Source organism: Prionailurus viverrinus, chromosome B2 (genome assembly GCF_022837055.1).
Source record: "Prionailurus viverrinus isolate Anna chromosome B2, UM_Priviv_1.0, whole genome shotgun sequence".
NCBI classification, from domain to species: Eukaryota; Metazoa; Chordata; class Mammalia; order Carnivora; family Felidae; genus Prionailurus; species Prionailurus viverrinus.
Genome location: NC_062565.1, coordinates 100,128,503 through 100,143,509, shown reverse-complemented (window position 1 = coordinate 100,143,509; position 15,007 = coordinate 100,128,503). Strand labels below are relative to the sequence as shown.

Genomic DNA, 15,007 nt, shown 5'->3' with positions numbered 1-15,007 from the left:
CTTGGTTTGGTGCTCTGTATTCCCTCTAACAACTTAAAAAAAAAATTCTTATTTATTTTTGAGAGAGAAAGAGAGAATGAGAATAAGAATGAGTGGGGGAGGGGCAGAGAGAGAGGGAGACAGAGGATTCCAAGTGGGCTCTTGAGCTGACAGCGGACAGCCCAATGCAGGGCTTGAACTCATGAACCATGAGATCATGGCCTGAACTGAAGTCGGATGCTTAACCGACTGAGCCACCTAGGTGCCCCTATAACAGCTTTTATTAAGTTGGTAATTTAAGTCAGATGCACTGATTTAAATTTTTACAAAATATAGCATTCTGTGATTTTTAATATCTTATTTCATTTGATATTCAGTATAAATCTGTGAGATGGTGAAGGAGTCCTCATTGAACAACTCTGGTTGTGCTAAGAGATTAAGTGACCTGCTTGATGTCTCAAAGTAATTGAATGGTTTATCTGGAACTTGAACTGAAGCCATCTGACTTTAGGGCAAATGTTTTATAATATTGTTTCTTCCTTGACATAACATGTTTTAAGGCAACACTTTGTTTCTTCTTCCCTAATTATTTGATGACATTTTTTAAGGATTTCTAAATATTACATAAAAATAACATGCCCCCCTCTTTTAAATTAAACAGAAATTTTTTTAATGTTTATTTTTGAGAGACAGAGAGACAGAGTGTGAGCCAGGGAGGGGCAGGGAGAGGGAGACACAGAATCCGAAACAGTTCCAGGCTCTGAGCTGTCAGCACAGAGTCCAGTGCGGGGCTTGAACCCACAAACTGTGAGATCATGACTTAAGCCGAATTTGGACGCTTAACCGACTGAGCCACCCAGGCACCCCCCCTCTTTTAAATTTAATAGCTAGTAAAATTATCTAATTCCTGCCCATCTACATCAGCTGCATTTTGTAAGTCTTTTATCCTACAAAAGAAAAGAATGAGTGAAATCTGAGTTCTAAAGATTTTACCTGATTATATCCTTAATTTTTTTTACAAGGGTGTTCTCTGAAAAGCTTTTCATGTTTCATACTTACATTTATTTTATAATATTGGAAAAGGTAGATTTCTCCCTTACTGCCTAGCATATGTAGTACCTTACTCATTTCAACATTACTGTCCAACTTAAATTAAATCTTGGCATTAGAATATCTTTACGGTTCTACTTTTCCCTTTTTCCTCTGCCTTGTCCTCTTCCAGATCTGTTTCTAATTGTTTTTCTTCTGTAGCCCCAACAATCTCGGGTCCTAGAAAGAATGTACCTTGAGCTGTAGGGTCTATCACATTTCATGATGTGAAGAATATTTTTCTGCTTAACTGCTCTTATATTCTTAATGTATTATTGGTTCTTCACATAATTTCATTATTTATTAATTTATTAATACTTATTATTTATTTATAAGTAACCTCTACATCTAGCATGGGGCTTGAACTCAGGACCCTGAGATCAAGAGTTGCATGCTCTACCAATTGAACCAGCCAGGCCCCCCCTCTCTCACGTAACTTTAAAAATTAATTTGTTACTTTCGGCATATATGAATTCCTACCTTGTTGCTCCTCTTAGTATCTCCAGTAGTACAAGTCACTTCTTTTGGTGAGAATATAAATTAAGGCTCAACTTTTGTTTTTTTTTTTTTCATGCAATTAGCTGCATAACATATAATGAACTCTGAATATTATCAGTATACTGTTGATTTGCTCATTGTCAAATCTGAGATCTGATTTCCTTGGCAGATATGTAGACTTGTGATAGGCATTTGGCATTTTATGTTTTGGGCAGTGTAACTTTAAATCTACATAAACTTCTCTGCCTTTTGCCTCTGCTGTGTTCATAGATTCCAGGAGGGCTTCGTGTATGGACCTCAAGCGTTGGAGGTAGCAGACTTTTCAGCAGAAGGTAAAGCAGAGTGTTGCCTTCTGGTGTCACTGTGTGTGTGTGCTGGGGTGGGTATGTGACAGGTGAGAACTCGTCACAAATGTCGCCACAAAATAATTTATAATGATGCATTAAATAATTCGCAAAATTAAAGACCAGGTTCTGTAATTTTATTTAGTATTATTAAAATCCGTACAAAATATAAACCTTTAGATAGAACTAAAGACTGAATTTCACTCTCTGCTGTTAACTAAAGAGTAGGAGTGATTAAGAAAAGAGAGCATCATAATGTATGGTTTCTACTGCCTCGCTTTCTCAGACCTAGCTTCGTGATGATTTCTTCCTGGGAGGTTGTCCAAGGCATTATTCATATGTTGCATTCTTCCCTGCTGCTCCTTTTACTGAAAGATTGCTTCACAATAGAGGCAGCCTAGTCCATGACTCATGACTAGAGGATAGACATTCTTGCTGTAGGTCCCATGTGCCAAAAATGTTAGTTTCCAATATGTTAATTACTTCTCTCTTCAGAATGTGTTAATATGCTCTTCTCTCAAGTTAGTTCTTGTCTCAGGAGAGAAACAAACACATCCCACATATTTGTAAAATATGTTTTTATAGAGACCTTCTTAATGAGTTCCTTTTAAAGAAAATAATGTGACACACCTTTCCGGGGTAATGCTCCTTTGACTTTTTTTTTTTTTTTTTTTTTTAAACAATAGAAACGTTTTACCTTTTATGTGCCAGTTAGTATAGATAGTACTTTCTGTGAATTTGTAAAACCACTTACGAACTTTCTTCGATGATGCTTGAATAGAGGCTTTTTGTTGTCGTCTGTTTTGCTTTTAAAGGTCTATAGCAGCTGACAAAATGTTGTACTCTTAGACATAATGTTCATAATGTGGCTAGTTTTGAGATAGATTCTGAATGGGATTAGAGGAATGGCTTTCTTATTTCTTGTGGAAATTTCATCTGTAGTGGCTATACCTTATATTTTAAATGCAGGTTGTACACCTTATGCGAAGTTAGGGTAGTACATATTTGGTAAATTTCTACTCAGTGCCCAACACAGGATCATTCCATTTTATAATCAACCGAGTGTAACTCTTTCTCTTTCCTCCTATTCAGAGAAGCTTTTATTAACTAGGAGATAGTTAATGGGGAGATAAATGAGTTTCAGACTGTTTATTGTAGTTAGCTGCAATTTTACCCCTTAGGCCATTTCTCCTTTCTTTTACTTTTCAGTGGCCGGTTGGAGGATATTTTCTATTTACTGACAATATTAGAAGTAATTTCTTGAAGGCCTTTTCATGCTTCATTTTCAGGCTAGTTGGCTATATTCACTACTGTTGAATTATGCAGCCTTATGTTTGCTTAACTAACCTGAGTGTGGTATATTTTGTTACCAGTTGAGAATCTCAATATATTACCCTAAGCACTAGCATAAAAAATACAAGATATAAAGTTAAAGATAAAAGAACTTTTATAAAGGTAAAAGTTCTGCTTCTATCAAGGCAGAGAAAGACTCTCCTCCCCATGTCCTTATCCCCCAATTTCTATGAGATGGGATGTGATGAAATAGATGGTTCTAAAATATTTTTTCAAAAATGATTGTCTTTATTTTTTAGAGCAGTTTTAAGTTTATAGAAAAATTGAGTGGAAAGTACAGAGGGTTTTCATATACCCCCTTACTCCCCCACCTTAACCATCTTGCATTAGTGTGGTATATTTGCTATAATTGATGGGCCAGTATTGTTAGATTATTATTAATTAAAGCCCACAGTTTACCTTCAGGTTCACTCTTTGGGTTGTACAATCTGTGGGTTTGACCATGTATAATCATATGTATCCACTAATATGATATCAAACAGAGTAATTTTGTTGCCCTGAACATATCCTGGGCTCCACTTATTTATCCCTGGCTTCTTTCCTTTGGGTCCCTGGCAACCATTGATCTTTACCTGTCTCTATAGTTCTACCTTTTTCAGAATGGCATAGTTGTAATCATACAGCATGTAGCCTGAGATTAGCTTCCTTCATTTAAGCTTCCTCCATGCCCTTCTATGGCTTGATAGCTCATTTCTTTTTAGTGCTGAATAACATTTCATTGTCTGGATGGACCACAATTTATTTATCCATTCACCTACTGAAGGATATCTTGATTGCTTCCAGATTTTGGCAATTATGAGGAAAGCTACTATAAACATTCATTCATGTGCCAGTTGTTGTGTGGACATAGTTTCTAGTTCATTTGGGTAAATACCAAGGAGTGTAATTGCTGGATCGTATGATAAGAGAATGTTTGGTTTTATAAGAAACTGCCAAACTCTTCCAAAGTGGCTGTATCATTTTGCATCTCCACCAACAATTAAGTGGCTCCCCTATTGCTTCACGTCCTTGTTAGCATTTGATTTTCTGGGTTTTGGCCATTCTAATAGGTATATCCTTTGTCCCATTGTCAGAGATCATTTGACTATATTTAAGTGGGTGTATCTTGTCTTGTGTTTTAATTTGCAGCCCTGTAATGACATATGATGTTGACCATCTTTTCATATGCTTATTTGTCATCTGCATATCTTCTTCGGTGAGATGTCTGTGTAGGTCTTTTGCCTGTTAAAAAAAATTTTTGTTTAGGGGCGCCTGGGTGGCGCAGTCGGTTAAGCATCCGACTTCAGCCAGGTCACGATCTCGCGGTCCGTGAGTTCGAGCCCCGCATCAGGCTCTGGGCTGATGGCTCGGAACCTGGAGCCTGTTTCCGATTCTGTCTCCCTCTCTCTCTGCCCCTCCCCCATTCATGCTCTGTCTCTCTCTGTCCCAAAAAAAAATAAATAAACGTTGAAAAAAAAATTTTTGTTTAATGTTTATTCATTTTTGAGAGACAAAGACACAGTGTGAGTTGGGGAGGGACAGAGAGAGAGGGAGACACAGAATCCGAAGCAGGCTCCAGACTCTGAGCTGTCAGCATGGAGCCCGATGTGGGACTCAAACTCACGGACCGCAAGATCGTGACCTGAGCCCAGTCAGACACTTAACTGACTGAGCCACCCAGGTGCCTGTCTTTTGCCCATTTTAAAATGGGGTCATTTCACCTCAATAAATGGGGTCCCTTATTGAGTTTTATCAAATTTTATATTTTGAATACCAGTCTTTTTTTTTTTAATTTTTTTTTTAACGTTTATTTATTTTTGAGACAGAGAGAGACAGAGCATGAACGGGGGAGGGTCAGAGAGAGAGGGAGACACAGAATCTGAAACAGGCTCCAGGCTCTGAGCCGTCAGCACGGAGCCTGATGCGGGGCTTGAACTCACGGACCGCGAGATCATGACCTGAGCCGAAGTCGGACGCTTAACTGACTGAGCCACCCAGGCGCCCCTGAATACCAGTCTTTTAATTGATATATATTTTGCGAATATTTTCGCCCAGTCTGTGACTTGTCTTTTTAGTCTCTTGAAAGTATCTTTTGCAGAGAAATTTTTAATTTTAGTCAAAAGTCATCTCCAAACTCAAGATCATCTGGATCTTCTCCTACATTGTCTTATGGGAGTTTTACTGTTTTATATTTTACATTTAGATCTGTGTTCCATTTTGAACTAATTTTTGTGAAGGGTGTAAGGTCTGTGTCTAGATTAATTTTTTTTTTATGTGGATGTCCCATTTGTTTAGGCACCATTTGTTGAAATACTGTTTTTTCTCTCATGTTGTCCTTTGTCCCTTTGTCAGACAGAGATCATTTGACTGTATTTGTGTTGGTCTATTTCTGGGCTTTCCATTCCATCCTATCAATCTATTTCCTATTCTTTTGCCAATGCTACCCTGTCTTTTTTTTTTTTTTTTTAAACGTTTATTCAGTTTTGAGAGAGAGAGAGAGACAGAGTGTGAGCAGGGAAGGGGTAGAGAGAGAGGGAGACACAGAATCTGAAGCAGGCTCCAGGCTCTGAGCTGTCAGCACAGAGCCCAATGCAGGGCTCAAACTCACAAACCATGAGATCATGACCTGAGCCAAAGTCTGATGCTTAACCAACTGAGCCACCCGGGTGTCCCAATGCTACCCTGTTTTGATTACTGTAGCTTTATAGTAAATCTTGAAGTTGGATAATGTCAGTCTTTTGCCTTTTTCTTCTTCAAAATTGTGTTGGATATTCTGAGTCTTTTGTTTTTCCATGTCAACTTGAGACATTTTGTCAATGTCCACAAAATAATTGGCTGGGATTTTGATTGGGATTGTGTTGAATCTATAGATTAAGTTGGGAAGAACAGATATCTTGTCAATTGGGGTATTCATAGTCATATACATGGAATCTCTCTCCCTTTATTTAGATCTTTCTTGATTTCTTTCCTCAGTTTTCCTTATATAGATCTTGTACATCCTTTGTTAGATTTATACAAAAGTGTTTCATTTTGGGGGGAGCTAATGTAAATGTTATTATATTTTAAATTTAATTTTAACTCCAACTTTTCATTGTTGATATACAAGAAAGTAATTGACTTTTGTATATTAACCTTGTATCCTGAAACCTTGCTATAATCATTTATTTGTCCCAGGAGGTATTTTTTTCTTTCTTTTTTTTTTTTTTTTTGTTGATTCTTTGGTATTTTCTCCAAAGATAATCAAACCATCTGTAAACAGAGGTTTTATTTCTTCCTCCTTAATTGGTATACTTTTTATTTCCTTATTTTACTGTATTAGCTAGGACTTCCAGTATGATATTGAACAGGAGTGCCTTTTTCTGATCTTAGGGAAGCCATCTAGTTTCTTTCCATGGAGTATAACAATCTTAATAGATTATCCTAATCAATAGTATAAGAGATGTAATGTACTGCTCATGTTAGGTCATAGGAGGACTCTTTCTCTTCCTCCCACTCTCTTCCTCTCATTGAATCTTCTGTAAGAAAGATAGGATTAAATCGATGGTTTTTTTTTTGTTTTTTTTTTTTTTTTTAAATTTTTTTTTTCAACGTTTTATTTATTTTTGGGACAGAGAGAGACAGAGCATGAACGGGGGAGGGGCAGAGAGAGAGGGAGTCACAGAATCGGAAACAGGCTCCAGGCTCCGAGCCATCAGCCCAGAGCCCGACGCGGGGCTCGAACTCACGGACCGCGAGATCGTGACCTGGCTGAAGTCGGACGCTTAACCGACTGCGCCACCCAGGCGCCCCTAAATCGATGGTTTTAAAAATATTTTAAATCATGGGATTCAGGCAGTTTTTTATATTTTATGTTATATCGTAACTGCACACATTACTTAGTTCCTCCACTCTTTTGTGAACTTCTGTAGGACGAAGATTTTACCTCAATATATTATTATAATCCTTGTAGGGTCCAAATATGCACTGCCATAGGCAAAACTATTTGTTGAATGAAAAACTTAATTTGAGACTCTTACTGTAAATGTCCATTTTTTTTTAACGTTTATTTATTTTTGAGACAGAGAGAGACAGAGCATGAATGGGGGAGGATCAGAGAGAGAGGGAGACACAGAATCCAAAACAGGCTCCAGGCTCTGAGCGGTCAGCACAGAGCCCGACGCGGGGCTCGAACTCACGGACCACGAGATCATGACCTGAGCCGAAGTCGGCCGCTCAACCGACTGAGCCACCCAGGTGCCCCTGTAAACCTCCATTTTATTAGAAAAGGTAGATAACCAATAACATCAGCCCTCTGATCAATTAATCCATTAAATATTTGATTGTTAGTTGCTAGGTATTGTGATGGCTGTGAAGGCACACATGATGACACCTCCACTCAGAAAACTATTATCCATATAGGAAATGTTAATTTCAAATGTTACGTTTCATTTTTGCTGATATTTGCCAAAAACTCATATTCCTGTATCCCTTCCTAAGCATTCTAATTGAAATGTTTACTCACAGGCTTCTTCTTTCATATTATCTTAAGGAAAGTTTGCAATTTTTTTAATGTTTACTTATTTTTGAGAGAGAGAGAGAGCGAGAGTGAGCAGGCAGGCATGAACAGGGGAGGGGCAGAGAGAGACAGAGATACAGAATCCGAAGCAGGTTCCAGGCTCTGAGCTGTCAGCACAGAGCCTGACGCGGGCTCGAACTCACGGGCTGTGAGATCATGACCTGAGCCGAAGTCGGATGCTCAATGGACTGAGCCACCCAGGCGCCCCTGAAATATACATTTTAAAAGGGTGAATTTCCATGGTTCCTGAATTCTTGTTTTGCTTTACTGTGCTATATATATATTTTTTTAATGTTTATTTATTATTGAGAGAGAGAGACAGAACATGAGCAGGGGAGGGACAGAAAGAGAGGGGAGACACAGAATCCAAAGCAGGCTCCAGGCTCTGAGCTGTCAGTACAGAGCCTAACGCGGGGCTCAAACTCACAAACTGGGAGATCATGACCTGAGCCAAAGTCGGATGCTTAACCAACTGAGCCACCCAGGCGCCCCATACTGCACTATATGTTTTTTTAATTGATGTACAGTTAACATACAATGTCATATTAGTTTCAGGTGGACAACATAGTGATTCAACAATTCCATACATTATTCAGTGCTCTTCATGATAAGTGTTGTCACCATCTGTCACCATACAATGTTATTAAAATATTATTGACTATTCCCTATGCTGTACTTTTTTTTTTAATTTTTTTTTTTAATTTTTTTTTTCAACGTTTTATTTTATTTTATTTTTGGGACAGAGAGAGACAGAGCATGAACGGGGGAGGGGCAGAGAGAGAGGGAGACACAGAATCGGAAACAGGCTCCAGGCTCTGAGCCATCAGCCCAGAGCCTGACGCGGGGCTTGAACTCACGGACCGCGAGATCGTGACCTGGCTGAAGTCGGACGCTTAACCGACTGCGCCACCCAGGCGCCCCTAATTTTTTTTTTTTAACATTTATTTATTTTTGAGAGAGAGAGAGACAGAGCATGAACAGGGGAGGGTCAGAGAGAGAGGGAGACACAGAATCTGAAACAGGCTCCATGCTCTGAGCAGTCAGCACAGAGCCCGACGCAGGGCTCAAACCCACGGACAGTGAGATCATGACCTGAGCTGAAGTCGGACGCTTAACCGACTGAGCCACCCAGGCGCCCCCCCACTATGCTGTACTTTTAATCTCCATGACTTGTTTATTTTATAACTGAAAGTTCCTACCTCCTAAGTCCATTTGCCTATTTCACCCATCTCCCCACCCACCTTCCCTCTGGCAACCACCAGTTTGTTCTCTGTATTTAAGTTTGTTTTAGGGGTTATTTCTTCATTTGTTTTGGTTTTTAGATTGCACATATATGTAAAACCTTAAAAAAAAAAAGAACTGACATTTATTGAGTCTCTAGCTGGACATGTGCTAAGCATTTTATATATGTGATCTCAATTATTTTCAAAATAGTTGTGTAGTGTTGTTAGTATTATTCTCAATTCATAAATGCAAAAACTGGTAACCTGAGGGTGTAAGTAACTTATTAGCTGTGTGACTTAGTATATATAATAGGTGTATAATTCCATATCCCATGCTCTCTAAGTCACACATTGTGGAAAAGTACCATATGAAGTGGCATGTGATGAATGTCATGTGTATAGTACAGAGATGTGCTTGGTGAATGCAGAGAAGAGATAAAGTGTTCACAAAATTTCTGAAAAGCTTGACCTTGTCTTACTGGATAGGATTAATAAGGGGAAAGACAGATCAGGGGGATTCATAACCATGGGAAAGACAGAGGGCCACAAACAGGAAGTATTTTGTGATTTGACAGTATAATATAAAAATGTAAGAAAAATTTCTGCTATAGTAGAAAAATGCAATAGAAGAAATTTTGTCTTTTACTTATTAAAAAAAATTTTTTTTAAATGTTTAGTTTTGAGAGACAGAGCGTGAGCAGGAAAGGGGCAGAGAGAGAGAGGGAGACACAGCATCTGAAGCAGGCTCCAGGCTCGGAACTGTCAGCACAGAGCCGACGCGGGGCTTGAACTCAAGAACTGTGAAATCATGACCTGAGCCAAAGTCGGGTGTTTAACCAACTGAGCCACTCAGGCGCCCCATGTCTTTTATTTTAAATGAGAACCCCTCTCCTCCATTTTCCTCTTAAAATCATTTCAACTGGATTTGCTTATTAGGTTTTGAGTATGAGAGTGGATCACAGAACCACTGCATGGGAACATGTCCTCAGTCCCGAAGCTTATCTTTGCTGGGTTAGAGCAGTCAGTGTAGCAAGTGCAGAGAGAGCAAAAGCCTGGGGCGGTGGGGGGGGGGGGGGGGGTATGGAAGATCAAAGAGAATCTTTTAAAAAGGATTTTCCTAAAATCAAGAAAAATCAAGTATTTATCCCTTTGCTGTATCTCATTTAGTTAAGTATCCCACAAATAGCCATTAATATGCTAAATGCTGTGGATTTGCAAAGGCCTATAGGAGGTATCATTCATTGTTTTCAGTGAACTTAGTGTTGGAAAGAGAAGCGTAAAGAATTAGAAACCACTTAGCAGTGCTAAGCACCAAATCACGTAGTTTACATTGTTAATACTGTAGGATCCTTTTTCTTAAATGATGTTCTTCAGGGTTCTGTCCCCTGCTATTCTCATGCTTTCATTTTCTAAATGCTTTCACCTCTCCATCTCCTGTCCACATCTCCCTTCTAAGATACTGGTTCATCCAAATGCCTTTTGGGCATCTCCATTTAGACAACACCACAGTCCTTTCAACTTCAACTTACCTGAAACACGGAATCACAAACACACAGATTGCTTAAAACCTTCTTTTCTTGGATTAAGTCCAGTTTCCTTAATGTGGTTCACCTGCTCTGTTTGCTCTGGCCCTGCCTCTTTTCTCCTTCAGCTTTAACTTGCTTTCACCTGTTTTCAACCAGCCTTACTGAACTTCCAATGCATCTTACTCTTCTGCATCTGACACACGATATTCCCTTTTTCCAGAAGGGGAACGAGAAATGAAGCTATCGTGATTAAAAGCACAGACTCTGGGCACAGACTTCCTAGATCCAGGTGAATCCTGAATCTGCCATTTACCTAGCTGTGTGATCTAGAGTGAGTTACTTAACCTCCCTGTTTTCAGTGTCCGTCTCTGTACAGTGAGATGGTGATAGTATCTGCTTCACAGCATATTGTGAGGATTAGAAGAGTTAATACAGTTGAGACTCTTAAAGTGGTGCCTGCCTTGTACTAAGTACTATATAAATGTAGCTATTATTACAACTCTTATTATAAATGTGCTGTGCTATTGGATTATGTTAATTTTTATGTTTTGAAGGTGATGTAATGATAACAGAAAAAATATTGTTTCCCTCTAAGTTGATTTGGCTGGCTCTTATTATTGGTATTTATCTTTTTTCTTGGATCAGCAGCAGCTTTATATTTCTAACTTCTTGTTTTTTAGCTTTTTAGTGACTAAAATTTGATCTTAGGTTGACATTCTTATGAAATGGATCATTTGACAACATTAGGTTTACCTGATTTTTTATACAAACCAATTAGTTTTTGTTCATGGAAACTTTTAAAAGAAAATTAATTCTTTTTTAAAAAAAAATATTTATTTCTGAGAGAGACAGAGGATAAGCAGTGGAGGTACGGAGAGAGAGAGAGAGAGAAGGAGATACAGAATCCAAAGCAGGCTCCAGGCTCTGAGCTGTCAGCACAGAGCCCAACATGGGGCTTGAATCTACAGACCGCGAGATCATGACCTGAGCCGAAGTTGGACGCTCAACTGACTGAGCCACCCAGATGCCCCTAATTCTTTTTTTACTAAAAAAAAAAAATTAAATTTTAGAGCAAGAACAAGGGTAGAGGAGAGGGGCAAGGGGAAGAATCTTAAGCAGGCTCCATACTCAGTGCAGCGCCCAATGCGGGGCTTGATCCTAAGACCCTGGGATCATGACCTGAGCCAAAATCAAGAGTCAGACTCTCAACTGACTGAACCACCTAGGTGCTCCAGAAAATTAAATCTTAATAGCTAAGAGCTGACTTTTTACTTTATGATTTATGTGCCTTGCTGGTTAAAGTTTCAAGTAAAGTCCTTTAAAGGATTTCTCTTTTTTCTTTCAAATGTAGTTCAGAGATTGTGGATTATAATGGTTTGAATGGTTTGGGTTCTAGCAGGGATACTTACTATATTATTAAATAGACTGTCTGAAAGGGAAAACTCTATTTCTTTTTCTATTCACAATTCTGCTTAAATCCGACACTTTCCAGAACACTTCTGACACTAGATGTGTGGGTTTTTTCCCTCATCCTGACAAATTCTCCGACGCCAGCTGGATATCCTACAATTTAACTCAATTTTGACACTAACTGCTTGAAGTTGATGCAGACTCCACAGACTAAGGGCTCAGTCTCACAAGATTGCCCCCAACCTCAGACCCCAGTAGAAGGTGGTGGGTTCTCAAGTCACCCACAACTTCTGTCCAACTCAGCTACAAATTGAGAATTCCAAGGACCCTCTCCTCAGGTTCAGTCATTTGCTAGAATGGCTCACAGAACTCAGGAAAACAGTTTCATTACTAGATTACTACTTTATTACAAAGAATATATTAAAGAATACAAACGAACAGCCACATGAAGAATAAATAGAGCTAGGTCTATGTCTGGAAGGTCTGGAGTACAGGAACTTTTGTATCCATGGAGTTTTGAGGTGTGCCACCCTCCTGGCAAGCAGATGTATTCCCGTTGACCAATCTAGAACTGTGTACTTCAGAGATTTTTTATGGAGGCTTCATTATGTAGGCATGATGGAATAAGTTGTTGACCATTGGTTTTCCACTTCCAACCAACTTCTTGGGGATGTGGGTACTGTTGAGGGGTGGAGTGAAAGTTCTCATCACCTGGTTTTCCCCCTATCAACCAGCCCCCATCCAGTGGTTATCCAGGGACTTTCTAAGCATCACCTCTTTAACGCAGTGTAGTTGAAAGGGGCTTGTTATGAATAACAAAAGCGGTTCTTTCACTTTTATCCTTCTGGAGCTATTCCAGGAACACAAACCAAATGTTATAATAAAAGATGACTCTGTGCTCTAAACACTTAGGAAATTGCAAGGCTTTTAGGAGCTATGAGCCAGGAATCCTGGAGGAAGACCAAAATATATATTTCTTATTATATCACAATATCACATTTTCTATTATCACAGTAGTTAAGGTCAGCCAGGAAAACATGCGAAACTGAAATTTTCTCAAAAGAAGATTCCTCAGTGGTGTAGGTTTGGCAGAAACTTAAGTAGTATGGTGAAAAACATGTATTTCAATTTGAAGTGTTGATTTTCACATCTTAAAAGAGGACTTTGGCTGCCTCCGGTTGGACTTCAAACTTTCCAGTTGGGTTCTTTCCAGTTTGTCTGTGGCTCAAGCGGAAGACCCTGAGGGCAAAGCATCCTCTGATGGGAACTGAAACTACCCACTAGAGCAATGAGGGCAGCCCTGAGCCAGCAAACCCCCACCCGTGATTGACTCCAGCAGTGATTGATTTGACCTTCACTGCCCACCTGCACGTACCCGCCCATCTTTGCCCCACATTTTCCCTATATAAACCTGGAAGTATTTTCAGCACTTTGGCGACAGTCTTCGGGATGCTAGTCCGCTGTCTTCTGGGCATTGGCCTCCTGGAATAGAATTCCTTTCTTGTTCCTCACCACTTATTTCCCTCTCTCTGGTGAAAGAGATCGGCATGTGGCCGATCCTGCTCTGTTTGGGACCCCTGGAGCCAGGTGCTCTTGTACCCCTGTGCCCCGGTCACAATCTTGACTCTTAATTTGTCTTTTGAGTATTTATTTTTCATTGAGACTTATGATTTGGGATGATCTTGTGAAGACAGAAATAGGAAAATGTGCCTAAAAGGAGCAAGTTGTTCTCGTATCTCACCTGACAGTGCTAGATTTGAGAATGAGAAAGTAATTTCTATTTTTCTCCTTTCCTCCTAGAAGGAGATAGTTTGCTTTCTGGTTATTTTTTTAGATATGATGACTTTTCCATTAAAACTACTGGTGTTTGTGGGGTGCCTGGCTGGCTTAGTTGGTAGAGCATGCGGTTCTTGGTCTTGGGGTTGTAAGTTCAAGCCCCACGCTGGGTGTAGAGTTCACTTAAAAAAAAAATTTAAATGGCGCCTGGGTGGCTCAGTTGGTTAAGCATCCAACTCTTGATTTTGGCTTAGGTCAGGATCCCAGGTTTCATGAGATTGAACCCCACATCGGGCTCTGTGCTGACAGCCCGGAGCCTGCTTGGGATTCTCTCTCTCTCCCTCTGTCTGTCCCTCCCCTACTCATTCTCTCTCCCTCTTTCCCTCCTTCCCTCTCTCTCTTTCCCCTGCTCTCTCCAAATAAACTTTTAAGGAAATAAAATTTTCCAGATTTTCTATTATGCTGAAAATATTTTTTAAGTTGATCGAGACTAATAAAAACATTTATTTCAGTGCAACAAATGTTTAGTTTCTACTATTTGCAAGGCACTTTGTTAGCTCCTAAAAAATAAAGAGAAATGAGTAAGATAGTCTCCTTCCTCATTTGGAGATGGGGAAAAAAGACATGAGTCAATTCCAAGTAATTCTAATAACAAAGTAGAGTACAGTACAGTCCTTGAGAGAGTTTGAGCGCAAAGTGCATAATCTACTGGTCCATGGTCTCGTCAAACACCAGCAGCTGCCAAATACGACCAGCTTTCCTCCATTCCCTCCTCTTTGTCTTTGCTTCTACATTGGATGCTTTTGCCCAGCTACGTTTTAATACTTGTCTTTTGGCTTTTGTATACAACTTCTTTATTTTTCTTTTAACTTGCTAACTACTGCTTGTTACTTTGTTCTTTGTTTTTTTTTTTAAATTAAGAAAAGTTTTGTAAAAGCGGAAAAGTTTAAACTGTAGAACAATGAACATCCACACCCTCCACCTAGATTTCAGTCTTGTTACCATTTTTCTGTATTTCTTTATCTCTCACTCTGTGTGTGTCTATATACATATATATATATATGTATATGTATATGTACATATACATATACATATATATATATGTATTTTGTGTGTGTGTGTGTGTGTGTGTGTGTCTTTTGCTGACATTGACCATTTGAAATTAAGCTGCCAGTGTCATGACATGCCACCCCAAAATACTTGAATGTGTATCTCCTGACAATGAGGATATTCTGTATAACCATCATACCATTATCCTCTACTTAAGAAAATTAA

The 15,007-nt window shown here is 39.2% G+C and overlaps 1 protein-coding gene across 5 annotated transcripts in view; it reads left to right on the top strand.

Annotated features, from left to right (window-relative positions):
* Positions 1-15,007, top strand: part of CDK19 (cyclin dependent kinase 19) — a 192,783-nt gene that overhangs the window by 46,986 nt on the left and 130,790 nt on the right. For 3 of the 5 annotated variants that reach the window (XM_047859495.1, XM_047859492.1, XM_047859494.1), the window contains exon 2: positions 1,837-1,898. The exons of the other annotated variants lie outside the window; for them this stretch is intronic. The gene's annotated coding sequence lies outside the window, so the exon portion shown is untranslated. The remainder of the gene's footprint in view (positions 1-1,836; positions 1,899-15,007) is intronic. 5 annotated transcript variants of the gene reach the window in all.